General features: G+C 45.0%; 1 protein-coding gene across 6 annotated transcripts in view; it reads right to left on the bottom strand.

Annotated features, from left to right (window-relative positions):
• Positions 1-14,345, bottom strand: part of LOC135913024 (lipopolysaccharide-induced tumor necrosis factor-alpha factor homolog) — a 541,041-nt gene that overhangs the window by 46,784 nt on the left and 479,912 nt on the right. Inside the window, exon 1 of one of the 6 annotated variants that reach the window (XM_065445662.2) lies at positions 1,469-1,618. The exons of the other annotated variants lie outside the window; for them this stretch is intronic. The gene's annotated coding sequence lies outside the window, so the exon portion shown is untranslated. Of the gene's footprint in view, positions 1-1,468; positions 1,619-14,345 lie in introns of those variants that run through there. 6 annotated transcript variants of the gene reach the window in all.

Raw genomic sequence — 14,345 nt, 5'->3', positions numbered from 1 at the left:
GCAAGGCGCGTAGAAGCAGAGCCGTACTAATTAAAGTGCACCTCAGGGTCCAGACGACACTACGGAAGCGGTCGACCGTCAAATCAGCATTTATGTGCCCACCGTGGTAGCTTTGCCGCTATGGCTTTTTTAGAGGTCGCGGATTTGATCTCGAGTGTGGTAGCCGCATTTTGACGGGAGCTAAATAGAAAACGCACGTGCACTTAGATTTTGGGACACGCGAAAGGACATCACGGCGTTAAAATCAATCCGCAGTCTGCCACTACGGCGTGCCTCATAATCCGATTGTGATTTTGGCACGGGCAGCCCCCGAATTCAAATTTAATGCTTATGCTACGCAGCGATGTAGCATGTACGGCAATGACGATGCTCAACCCTCTGAGATGTTATAAAATATGGCACACAACGCCTCAAGCAAACACATCTCTCCCTGTTTGTTCTGTGTATTACGCAGACGAACAGCAGTGGTGCACGCAAGGTAACTTTTAACATCAACTAACCACTCACGTGTTAGACTAAACTTTGAAGAAATTCAGCTTTTGCCGTCAACATCACCGCATCGCCTTCCGTGTTACTTTGAGAGCTCACCAGTTCGTAGCAGGGGCCCACTCTGAAGCTGTCTCGATTCGATATACCGCTCAAAGCACTAAAACTGTTGCAGAACGAGCGTTTGGCGCAGCTGATGCAGTTAAGTGGCTAGTAGTTAGCCTTGTCCAGGAAGGAGTTCATGTGCTAGTATTTGCGTATTACTAGGGGTGACACATATGGCGATAATTAATGATGCCAGGCGTGAGTGTGCAAACGTAAAATAATAGGTGAAGCTGGTCCGCATGAAGTGTATACTTGAGTTCATTCTCTTCTCATCTAATGCGCTGAAGTGGTACAGACAGCAAATCTGATTACTTGTCCTTGTAATACTGCACGTGAGGCCCTTGCTTGAAACAACGCACAATACATCAACAGCTACTGATAGACTTATAAGACCGCTTCTTTAACAATAGGTTGAACTTCGCAATTGCACAGCCAATACCTGCAAAATAACGCCGTAGAATGGAGCTCCCTGTTGGACAAAAGGTGGGCACTGTTACTTGTTTTGCATTAAAATATACGTCGAGACATGCAATCACTATATTGAGAGCACTTAGTAGTAACAACATGTAGCTTAGACTGCTTGTGACATCGCTTTAGGCGTCTGTTTTGGGAAAACCAAAACGTGGACCTTGTCGTAGGAACAAAGCTGCAGCAACAAGGCTGTAGAAACAAGGCAAACACGTGAAATTAGGAGGCTCTTCAGGTCGCTCTTCGGGATAAGCCTCACATTTGCCTTTAGCCCACGCAGTTATGACAAACGTTGAAATGTTGGCACCAGTGTCTCTCATGTTTCGGTACAAAATGCTAGCTGATGGCCCAAATCTTAGCGGTGACACGTTACCCGCGATTTGCTAGGCAAAGGTGAGACATCACTCACAGACTCTGCTCTCAAGGCAACACGCGCAGCCGTGCTGACCGCAGACACTGTCGGCCTCACTGGGTGAAGTAGTGCTTGGCACAGCCAGTGAGTGCGAGCGCAGGCTGCTGGGCCCCGGCGCTCCTTTCTCCATCGGGCTGTCCTGTTTGTTTGTTCGTTTGCCTACAAGAGTGGCTCATACCCACTGGGGGGAATCGGCAAAGAATTGTGTGACCTAAGGAAACGATTTTATGAGCCTAAAAAGTATAGCTATTGGGAAGTTCTGAATAGCTAAAAAAGAATGAAGTCAAACAAACAATTTAGAATTTAGCAGGAAAAGCGTGTTCATTCAATTACATACCACACTACCTCTGCACCAACATAACTGTGATAATTTCCCAATGAAGACGCTCCCAAATATATAATATCGGGAAGCGTTATAATCAATCCAGCACCATGAATGTGTCCTTCTAAAGTATGTTTCTTTAATGAAGAAAAATGGCGACATCACAGGAAGGAGTGTTCTATTGTCTCGTCCTCACCACGGTATGAGCACAAGGAGGAGGGCGCCAGACCCAAGAGATGTAGATAATAGATTAATGCAGGTATTCGATGTTGGAATTTAGTGACAGGACTTTGACTTCTCTATTACATCAGAAGTTGCTGGTCTAAGCAAATAGGAGATGTCGATAATCATTAAAATTTGTTAATAATAAGTTCCAGGAGTCTTGCATGATTGAACGTCTCCTGAGCCTAGCAGCAGTTATGAAAGCTGATACAGAAAAGACCGAGAGAATCGGACCTCTAAGGGTTGCAATCGCCAAACTGTCTACTAATTAATTCATATCTAATCCTTTGTGACCAGGCACCCATACCAATCTAACTAATGTTGAGTGAGAGGGTATTATACAATGAAATGTACGTGAAATATGTGAGGCACTATTTGAAGTGAGAGCTAGTTGGATATAAAGATAAAGAATCCGTTACTATTACAACTTCCGAGATTGATGAGTTCACTTTTTGTAGAGCCAATGTAACCTCCAGAAACTCAGCTAAAATGAGGGTATGTAGTGAGGAAGCCTTAAAGAAAACCACCAGTCAGAACTGAAAGAGAATCTTCTAACTGCAGATTTCCTGGCGTCCCCCTGTGATGGCGATGATGAAAGTTGTCGTTTCTTTTTCCAGGGAACACCCTTATTTTAGTAAGAGCTGTCTGAGCGAAAAAGGAACGATCTCGCAAAAGATAGAAATAAGAGACGTAATTGCTGCTTCTTGTATAAATGTCTACAGCTTCAATAACCGCGCAGAATTCTCTTTACGGCCACAGCCTCCTCTAGGCTGTCAGCCATAACTTGCAAAGTCATACTCTCAAACCTAGAGAGCGAGAGAGAGCGAGAAAGAAAGAATGTGAGAATACAGTTTATTTTCTCAGAGGACGCCCTCATTTCAGGGCTTCTGTACTGCACTGTCTGTGACGGCGTTTGGAACTAATGGGATAGCCTTGCTTGCTTGATTCTAAATATGGTGCTTACCCAATACATAATACCGGCCAGGAAGCCGGCGGTTTGACGGGGCAAACTGTAGTACTGAAATTTAGAGAAACAAAAGTGGAACCTGCACAAACAATTTTAAAAGTGGCTAGTTTACAAATACGATGTAAAGGAACTTGGTGACGCTTCTTTATCGCCTTGAATACAGCGCACCTGAAATCACATGGTAAATTACGAGCGTATTACTTTTATTTTTACTATTAATATTACTGAGCCTTAGACCGGCCTGTTCGCGTTTGATTTGCATTTTGGGTGGCAATAATAATAATAATAATAATAATAATAATAATAATAATAATAATAATAATAATAATAATAATAATAATAATAATAATAATAATAATAATAATAATAATAATACTCACTACTGAAAGACAATAAATTCAAGAATCAGTTAAATTTACTGGATTGCGCATGTACTCAATATTATTGCTGCACGAATCCTGAGTATTTGAGGTCGGTTCACAGATATCTCTAAAGGACACCGATTTGTTATTAGAATGGTACATTATATTTCATGTTTCTTCAATTAATTTTTTAATTTGGCCATTCGATATGTACCGCTGAGAATGTGCCCATTGTTTGCGAATCCTGCAGTATGAATAAGTCCCAATGTGACACAAGAGGTACAGAATGCCCAAACCTTGCTTGATACGTCTGGTATTTTTTCTGTTCATCCACCTGAATGAGCCTTTTCATTTCGTCATGGCTCGTGAACGATGCAGTCCATAACCATAAAACTTGCATTACGCCAAAGTTGCGACGTTTGTGGTGGGTATACAAAAGCATTCCATTAGATTACTCGCTACATAAGATGAAAGTAAACAAAAATCGACGCATCACCGTTAGTTGATAAAAACTGAATTAACCATTTTACTAAAGCTTCGCTTCCCATAGAAGCGAACATTTGCATTGGATATGCATAATTTTTATTTTACCGTGCGCTTCTTCTTCAAGAATTTCACTGTTCATTGGTAAAATGTTACTGGGGATTGTATAACGGGGGTCGGGCCATCAGTAACATTAGCGAAGGGCTATATCGATAATGGTTATACTAAGACAGCGTCAAATTTATGTTGGGAAGGCACCAAATGCACGCTATAAAAATACCTATTTGTCGATTGACAGACCCGTACCGTAAGCCAGCTGCTGGGTGCTCTACGAATCATCGGAAAGCGCCAGTGGGATGCGCAGAGAGTGTTGTATATGAGCTTCCGCTGTCCTGTGACATCGGACAGACAGGGAGATGTCTTAATGACCGATTACGGGAACATTGCCAAACTGTGAAAAATAAGCAATATGGTCATCTGTCAACCCACTGTCAAGAATGCGGCTGTGCGCCGGTCTATGAATCCGGTCGGGTTCTTGCGAAGCACAAAGATAAAGACGTGCGAGAGATCATTGAAGCGCAGGCTATCTGGCGGAATAGAGACACGTGTGTTAGTGCCCCTTCAATCGACCTGTTAGATAAGGAGACGGCTTTTTTGGATGGATAAGATTTAGATGAGGTGGCGCCACTGTGCATGGTTTATATAGGTGTACTTCCTGAAAATTAATTTGTTGAAGTTAGCGCATTGTGTTGTCGTCTCCCTTCCGTCCTTGTTTGCTGGCGCTAAATATGCTTTAAAAAAGAAACTAACGGAAGATTCGTGTTTTCGTGGGAATAAACGAAGAGTGGGCGTGATGTTACTTCACGCATGCTCGGAGTGACGTGAACATGCGAGTTTTCATGATGGCCTGATTCAGTCCAGTGTCGCGCAGCCAAGGGGTCGCGATCTCTCCAAGCGTATCGTCAAGATACTGCGAGTCGTAGTTCACTTTCTTTGGTGAGAGGGAGTCAAAGCAGTGAGCATCCACCGCAGGCAGTTGGAACTTCCCCTTCGTCTGTACAGCGCTGAGCTGGCCGCATCGAATTACCACACCTTCAGCTTTCTTACTGACGCAGTGCATGTTCTTTGGTTTAGGTAAGAGAACGAGGTCCAGCTAAGGTGTGAACAAAGATTCATGAGCAGCTTAGCACTTCCTTGCAAATAGGATAAAGAACCTGATCGCATATTACCAAAACTACATTGCCATGCAGAAATCAGATATGAAAGAATTGATTTATGAAGTATGTAGTTATAAAGAAAATGTTAAGTGAAAATTACCTCCGCATTTTTGTTTACCGCTGCATATCCGCAACATATCCAGCGGTGAAATGACGAAATCCAAACACAGGGACAGAGGCAAAACTCAATACTTTACAGAAATATACTCGCGGTCCAAAGACTTTAAGCTCTGGATATGCTATGCGATGATGGCTAAACGGCCTCGAGGCATGTCCTACTGCTCTTACAGTTATGCAAACTCTACTAGGTAAACAGAGGTGCAACAGCTCACTGGACGATTACGAATGTGTATATAACGAGAACGTTGTTTGTATGAGAGGACAGAACTATTTGTAGCCTTCTTCACTTTTGTGGTGTTTATTTATTTTAATGGAGCGATAGCGGTTTTTAGATCGCTAAAGTGAGTCGTTATATGTTGAATGAGCTAGATCAAATCGTTGTTTTGAAAGCGAGGTCGATGCACGTTCTTATATATGGGATGACGGTTCTCAGCTGGGTGGCTGTTGCTCAACACAGAGCTCTTGGGGGAAATTAGTCTGTCACCTATGCTGCTGAGATGAGGGAAGTGAGCAGGCTTGTACACCTACTTCTAGGCATTGATTGTGGACAGATGAGGTATTTCGTCTTATCGAATCGACTGCAGACACAGGGAGTACAACTGAAACATCAACTGGTCACGTCGGAGAGATCGTTTATGATTAGCAACTAATGGCCCACTGAGCAGTTGCAGCCGAAGAGGTTGCCCAAGAACTGTTTAGTCAGTGCCAGCGTTGAAGCGTCTGTTTTGAGTGGTGTAATTGCTTTCCCGCTCCGGTACCTCTCTTCTCCCACGGCGGATCAAACCGCAGGGTTTTTGTAGCGATAGCTACGTTATGCCAGGCTTTCGCCTCTTCGCCGTTGCTGGACTTTGAGCCGTGGCCGCACTGCGACGTCACACCACGGCCCCCGATTCTCAAGCAACTCGGCTCGTCGCGGTCGCCGCGCGGCCACCGCTCCTAGGTCGCCACGCCCTCTCTGTGACGTCACGCCACGGGCCTCGATTCTCCGGCGACACGGTTCGTCACGGTCGCCGCGCGGCCACCGCTCCTACAGGCGCGCGTCCGCCGTTGGCAACAGACACAGCTGGCTAAAATTTCTTAAACTTCGTAAAGTACTGCCACGCTTTGAAGAATGCCGCCTCCTCGCGCGCTCTGGCCAAGGCCGACGACGCGTCGCTATTGGCTTAATAGCATCACGTGGGCCATCGCGCCGTGCATCAGCACACGAGGACTCGACTAAACAATTGAGAAAAATAGATCTCAAAGGCTATGCGCTTTGGGTAAATAAATATAGCGTACTTATACAAGGGCAGTCTCGGAATACTAAGGCATATCCCTGCACTGAAGTTGGATTTTCACAATATGGATTACTATGCCATACAGAAAGGAGGTTGCATTCATTACAAAAAAGAAAACGTGAGATCTTATGCATTGCACGCCACCTTTCTTGTAATATCACAAATTATATTTAACTTTCAAAATTCATAAGTAAATCGTTTAACTGTATCCGTCGATCCTCCCTTAAAACTCCCTGACTACCGGGGTTTCTTATGTTCCACGCAAAGGGTTGACGAAATAGTTTAAGAAAGAAGCGGACAACCAAAACAAATAAGCAAATTAGATGCTTGCGTAGCCACGGATGCTACGCAATTGTGTGGCTCAATGCGCTTCCGGAGTGCTCACAAAAACACCTAGCATGGTTTCACCGTGCATGGAACCGCAAAAACAAACGTGATGGCCAAAGTACCAATTGTAATCTGGCAGTGGAATTGCAGGGGCTTTCGCCGTAAACGCAGGTCTCTGTAATACACGCTTCATTATCACCATACCAAACCTGACATAGTTGCCTTCCAGGAAACTAGGATAGCGGCAAAACTATCAGGTTTTGCGGCTTACAACGAAATTACCGCTCCAGATATCTCTCCAGCCACGGCGATCATGGTCAACAGAAATCTGACCGCCAACAAATTAAACCTTGAATTCACGGCAGTGTCATACACCTTCGTTGAAAGCCTGCCAGAACGACGATCGGACCAAACGCTCTACATCCTGAATGTTTATAGCCCCCATAAAAGCCTAGCAGTAGCTACACTAATAGGCAAAGCATATAAAACTGCAAAGCATGCACAACTCGTGTTGCTGGGAGATTTTAACGCGCACCATTCGGCCTGGGGCTACCAAAAATGTAAAAAGAAGGGCACTAAACTCTGGGAGACCGCTCAAGACCTTGATTGGACTCTTCTTGTTGACCCTGAAAGAAAGACCCGCATAGGCAATAGCGTGAGTCAAAACACCTCGCCTGATTTGACCTTCACCAGGAACATAGACAATGCCATCTGCGAGAATACCGAAATAAACGTTGGTAGTGACAATTACATTATTTCCATTACGGTACCTTCCAGAGGCTACAAGCGAAATAAGGTGAAAATCAAGCACACTAAATGGGACGCTTTGCGGTATGTTCGCAAATAGACGCGAACCCGCAAACATTACAAACCTTGAAGAATGGATATCCCCTCTTCTCAAAGACGCAGCTAACTCGACTACGGAGGTAGACCAGGAGGAGGAAGGCCCGGCTCTAGATGCTAAATTGGTCCACCTGTGGTCTGCGCAGCAGAGTTTGCAGAAGCGCTGGCTTGCGCAGAAACACAACCGTGGCCTACGCAGACGCATCGCGCAACTGGAACGGGATATCGAGAAATACTTACGAAAGCTCAGTCAGGAACACTGGCAACAGCTATGCGACCGCCTTAATGGGAAGCTAGGGTGCAAAAACACCTGGTTCCTGCTTAAACACCTACTTGACCCCAGTCAGACTAAAAGAGCATCACAAAAGAACCTTCAGAGGATCATACACTCTTTCCCGGGAGATAATGATGCCCTTTTTGAAGCTCTAAAAAACCGCTACTTTAATACAAGCACCGATATTCCTCTACCCGTAGCTTTTACCGGAAAGGAAAACAGGGAACTAGACAGCGAAATTATGGAATCGGAAGTACGTGCTGTCCTAAACAACAACAAAACAACAGCGGCGGCTGGCGAGGACCGCATCACCAATAAAATGCTATGGAACCTAGACGATCAGTCGGTTACTGAAATCACCAATTTTTTCAACATCGACAGGAAAGAGGGAACTATACCCACCAGCTGGAAACATGCAAACGTAATTTTCATACCCAAACCAGGCAAGAAGCTGGAGCTAGAGAATCTCCACCCTATCTCCTTGACCTCTTGCTTGGGGAAGGTTATGAAACACGTCATTCTTAACAGGATAAACGAGTACACTGAAAGCAATGGGCTGCTGCCCCATACGTTGATAGGCTTCAGATCAAATCTTTCCACTCAAGACATTATGTGGCAAATTCGGCAAGATATCCTACATCCGGGCCCTATAAGAGCCGTACAATTCTAGGGGTGGACGTGATTAAAGCGTTTGACAATGTGTCACACGCTTCAATACTCACAAATCTAGCCCAAATGAATGTCGGAAAGCACACTTATAGCTATATTACAAGCTTTCTCAAAGATCGAACTGCAGAAATACATTTTGGGGACATGAAAAGCGGACAATTTCAATTAGGTACAAGGGGCACCCCTCAGGGTGCGGTCCTCTCCCCCTTTCTTTTCAATGTGGCCATGCGAAACCTGCCTCAATTACTGGAAAGGATCCCGCATATCAAACACTCCATCTATGCCGATGATATCACCATCTGGACCAATAGCGGTTCCGATGGAGAAATCACGGAAGCATTACAAGAGGCCGCGGATACCGTACAAAATTTTGTGCGACAGAATGGTCTAGCGTGCTCGCCGACAAAATCGGAGCTCCTCGTCATCCGAGATAAATCAACCGAACACTCCACTGAAAGGGACGTAAGCTCACCTATACGAGTAAGTATGGAAGACCGCCCAGTTCCGCCCGTACTGACTATAAGAGTCCTGGGCACGCTAATTCAACATATCACCCATAATTCTGAGGCGACTGTCCTATTACGGACGACAGCCCGCCAAATATGTGGCCTAATTAGACGAGTAGCCACACGACACCGCGGTATGAAGGAGTTTGATATCTGCCATCTGACGCAGGCTTTCCTTATCAGTCGCGTCATGTATTCCTTCCCTTACTACCACCTATGCCTTTCTGACAAGGAAAAGGTTAACAGCGTCCTTCGCACAGCTCATAAAGCTGCCCTTGGTCTCCCGAGGTTTGCGAACACTGAACGATTACTTGAGCTAGGAATATACAATACCCTAGATGAACTCGTGGAGGCCCATAAAACAGCCCAATGTGAACGACTCTCCAGCACCGCAACTGGCAAGGCCATTCTAAATAAACTCGGGCTGAATCCCGTTATGAATTCAGCAGGAAGAACAACATTACTCGGTGCGGTCGAACGCCGTTTGGTTATAAAACCGTTACCCAAGAACATGCTCCCTGAGAGACACGACAAGAGGCGGTCTGCCAGAGCCAAGGCCACTCAAGAAAGGTACCAAAGCAACCAGCACACTGCTTATGTCGATGCAGCAAAGCAAAATCACCAAACTTACGTAGTGAGCGTCATGACCGGAGAGGGAAGTATCCTCAACGCCGCGACCATAAAAACAGCGTCCACCGTGGAAGCGGAAGAGATTGCCATTGCTTTGGTCATCATGAATCCCTCCGTGCAAACTATCATAAGCGACTCCAAAAGGGCAATAGTCAACTTTTCTAGAGGCAGCATACGCGTCTGTGCAGCGCGAGTCCTACGGGTCTTTACAAATGAAAATAATGTCGAACTCGTATGGGTCCCTGCCCATTCGGGAAATCAAGGGAATGAGGAGGCGCACTGGGTAGCCTGAGGTCTAATCAACCGGGAGGTGTGCCCCTCAGACTCGGATCCCATGGATGAGGCACCGACGACATACCATGAAATAACAAACTACTACAAGCAAACAAGGCGAATCTACCCGCCTCCAAAGGCAAGCCTCACGCGAGTGCAAGCCTCGATCCTGCTTCGAATCCAAACTAAATCGTTCCCCAGCCCACATTCGCTAGCCATAATTACCAACGGGCAATGGAACCCAATATTGGCTACCCAAAATCACATTCCTTGGGGGGGGGGGAGGGGGGGCGAGGGCTTAACCCCTCCCAGGTCACTCCTGCCAGCTCCGTCACAACAGACGTGAAAGGAGCTGCTCAGAACGCCGGATGAAAAACTACAAAAAGCCCTCGTTGCCTTGGCCGAAAGGGTCGCTCCTTGTGAGGGGCCATTCTAGGACTCGGGCCGGCCAGATCATAACTGAGCAGAGTCTCAATAAAGTTGTTACCACCACCTTCCCAGCCGGAGAGTGCTGCTGTTGAAGTCATCAATGAAGTCTACTGTCTTTTTTTGTACTCTCTCTTCTTGATCACGTGTTGCATTTTCTTTGTGTGCTTCTGCGGCTTTAGTGTGCGTGTTCGTGACAAGTGAATTTGAAATGTGGTGTTCTCGAGGAACTCCATTAGTGCCTTCACTGGAACACAGGTCTCTTATGAATTGCCGACTCAATTTCTTTTCTACTCGTGGTTATACACTTCTGAATTCATTTCCCTCTAGTTTTTCCTCTTATCCTCTTGAGTTTCGCATCTATCTATGCGCATCGATCAAATCAGTACCCGATTCTACCTACGCGTGGCACCGCCTCTTTCAGTTCAGAGATTAAAGAAAGAGCGACGAAAATTTCAGTGACAATTGACAACTCCTAAAAGGGTGCACCACCAATTTCTAACACTGCCATTCGGGAACTTCGGCTAGGCCTTTTTTTTTATACAACACAAATATTCTCCTCTTGTACGTCTGTATGACCAATAAGAATAATGCAATCAAGTAAAACCAGAAAGCAGCACCCATTACACAGATTAAAAACGATGTTGTTTCGTGTACCGTGACACAAATTTCACTTCTCTGTATAGGGACTTCATGCCCCTCATTCTCTGCAGAATGCAATTATGACTGCAATCTGCTGAATCCAACTGGAGGCTTCCAATTTGGCAGACGACTAAATAAATCAAATACGGTATTTAGCGCACAGGATGAAAACAGTGAAAACTTAGATGTAGAGGAAAACTATGAAATAAATTATCACTGTGACGTCCAGGAGGCGTATGAAAAATAGAGAGCTTGTAATTGAAACTGCATTGGTTATTGAAACTGTCACTGCAGAAAGAAGGAAAACGCTTCGCTGTGGAAGTATATATAAGCACTTGTACTATTTCAAGGGGGCTCAACTTCGTCGTCGGTTGTTCACCAGTCAAGCGAAAGAGCTAAAGGAATGCGCATTTTCTGTGGAAACATGCAGTCGCCATTTTCTTGTGTCCTAGTGATAATTCCAGCATTATTGCTAGAAGTTCCTATGGCTTCAGGAAAAGCAAAACACCAACTAAAACACGATGTCACAGATGCATTTAAGGTGCGTACAAAAGAAACCGGGCTGCGGTAAGATTTTACGATATCAGCGGCAAACTGACCATCTGTACCCGAATTAGGGACCTGAATAATCCGGTGCATAGAATTTGTTTTTTTAGTTTTTACATCTGCGTAAAACACGGCAAGCATTCCGTTATCCAAAGGCCCTCCTTTTCTAGCTAAAATGCCTAATGTTTGTATTTTCCGCCTAGAAATGCTTACAACTAAGCGTTTAATGCTTCAGTGCTGAGGCGATCAATTAGCCCGACTATAGTAGGCCGTGAAATAAATGCAATTCATTTGGTGCAATTGATTAACGGTAAATGATCGCGCTGATAGGTAATTCCCCCCCAAACGTTAACGCTTGCATCAGAGTTTATGCTGGAAAATATGCGCTCTAAAATATGGATGGTCTAAGGTTACGGATTCTATCAATTCTGCCCCATCCTGCATAACCAGCATCAAATAACAGATGACGTCTCAGTAAATGCCGAGGTATTCGACCCAAATTCCAAGCACTATCGCACTTTATGCGCGGAAGCAATGTCAAAAGAGCAGAAACATTCCGAAGTGCGAGAAAGCATGCCGACAACGGGGAGCAGTACCGTCAATGTGTTTTTTTTTTAAGTGCACAGTGCCTGTCAGTGACTTACTCAGAGACCAGACACCCGAATTGTACTTGTGGCGCATGGACCCACGATCTGCATTGAATCAAATATATTACTACGGATGCTGCCACGAAATCAGTGAAAACCGAAGCTTTTGAGCAATGAAAGATAACCGATGCTGAGCTAAATGCTGCGTATAATAAAATGTAAATAGGTATTATTTTAAGCAAATCGGCTCTTTGGCTGACTGTTTAGGTTTCAGTACAAGAGTAACTATTGCTTGAAAGGTAATTTTAGTACTCTGTCTGCAATCGTTGCAAATGGAAATTGGTTTGCACGACCAGGAAATTAACAAACCGTAATTTTTAAGTCCGCTGCTGGCAAGTAAAGGAACTGAATTATAATGTTACGCCAAAATAGCACAGTGCATTCACCGCGCAAACATCCGTTTCTACGTGCAAGGAAAGGATCCTGTTCCCTGTATATACTATAGGAAACCGCTTATTGGAACTCATAACTTCATGTCATGTCACGAAGTACACGGTAATATAGCAGAACATTAGATCGATACAGCTATCCACATGCTATACGCCTCACCTAAATAATTTATGAGTGCTCGCAAATAGTTTTGGCGCTGTATATCAATTTCTCGGAAGCAGCTGGGGCAACAACGCAGTTTGCCATCTGTCAGAATAAACATTTAGGCTTGTTTAAAAGTCTGAGTTACATACACAAAGTAGTTTGGTTCAATGCATCTGCATAGCTGCTGTGGCACAAAATACAGAATACTATTACTGCTGGTACTAGTAGATCAAGTTCAGTGGTACATTTGTCTTCGCTTGGTATTGCAGCTGTTTGAGGTCTTCCCTTACGGCATTGCCGCGTTTGATGCGGATGACGATGGAGATCTGGACTGTGTAATGGTCGTGCGGCAAGATCTCGATAAGAACCGGAAGGCTGCTAGCTACGTGCTTATGCTGCCATCCGTGAATGGACATCAAGCGTGAGTTCACATTTGGTGCATATGGCAAGCACCTGGAATGGTTGTGTGGTGGCGGTGCGTGCACACACACACACAGGTGCGTACACACACACACAATTTATGAGGCTGCACAGGATAAGAATGATACCTCCGCCCAAGGCCTCGATTTCGCATCTAAATCTATGCGCGCGCGCACATACACGCAGACACACAGACGCGCACGCACACACACACACAAACACACACACACACACACGTACACACACACACACACACACACACACACACGCACACGCACACACACACGCACACGCGCGAGGTAACGAAAAAAATTGTGGGACGGATGCATTGTTAGATTGCACAACGCTAAGTAGGCGAGGTTGAAAAGCAAATTCTTTAAATAAAATCGAATTGCAATAGTTGAGAAAAACGACCACCACATATCGGATGAATTACTGAGTACTTCCAATTCTATTCAAATTGAAAAATGCTGATACAGTGGATTCTGTTCGGCAACAAAGCACTTATTTGCTTTATTTTTTTGAATCTATTGTCCTTTTCAACTAAACTCCATTTCCACCATAAAGCTTGCAAGGGAGGAAGAAAGAAAGCGTACTCGTATTTTGTGCCCCCCCCCCCCTCATCACAAAATAACAGTAATAAAACAAAAAGAATGCCACCAACAAGATGAACGCCGTAGAGCTTAGGGCTCGGTGAAAGGACAAAGAGAATAGGGCAGCACATTGTACAGTAGCACGCATCGTTTTAATGCAATAGGAACATAGTCATGTTGACGAAAGGGTAAAGTACTACGCCTAACTCAAGTAGACAATTCCCGGCGTGGCTAACGTCAGACATGATTATTGAAATAATGGTAAGTACTGTGCTTAACATATTGCTACGCGCGTGTGGTATTTGTTTGCTTGAACGAGGCGCGTGAGCGCCATCACTACATAAAAGAGGAGGAAGAAACAACTGGGCTCGCACTGTGAATCTAACCGGTCAGCGCTGCAACCGCTGTTGTTAATGTAACCAGTAAATAGTTGCTCGTCTTACTGAGTCGTCCTTCGCGTAACATTGTGGTGGAGGTGGAACGTTCCCCGTCCTCCCAAGGAGTTCCGAAGCGGCCGCACCATTGTCTTCTCAGCCATGCCTTCCGATGGAACCACCCCGTCGCCACCTACACC

The sequence above is a fragment of the Dermacentor albipictus genome, chromosome 1, assembly GCF_038994185.2.
Source record: "Dermacentor albipictus isolate Rhodes 1998 colony chromosome 1, USDA_Dalb.pri_finalv2, whole genome shotgun sequence".
Lineage (NCBI taxonomy): Eukaryota > Metazoa > Arthropoda > Arachnida > Ixodida > Ixodidae > Dermacentor > Dermacentor albipictus.
This window is presented reverse-complemented; position numbering and strand designations above follow the sequence as displayed.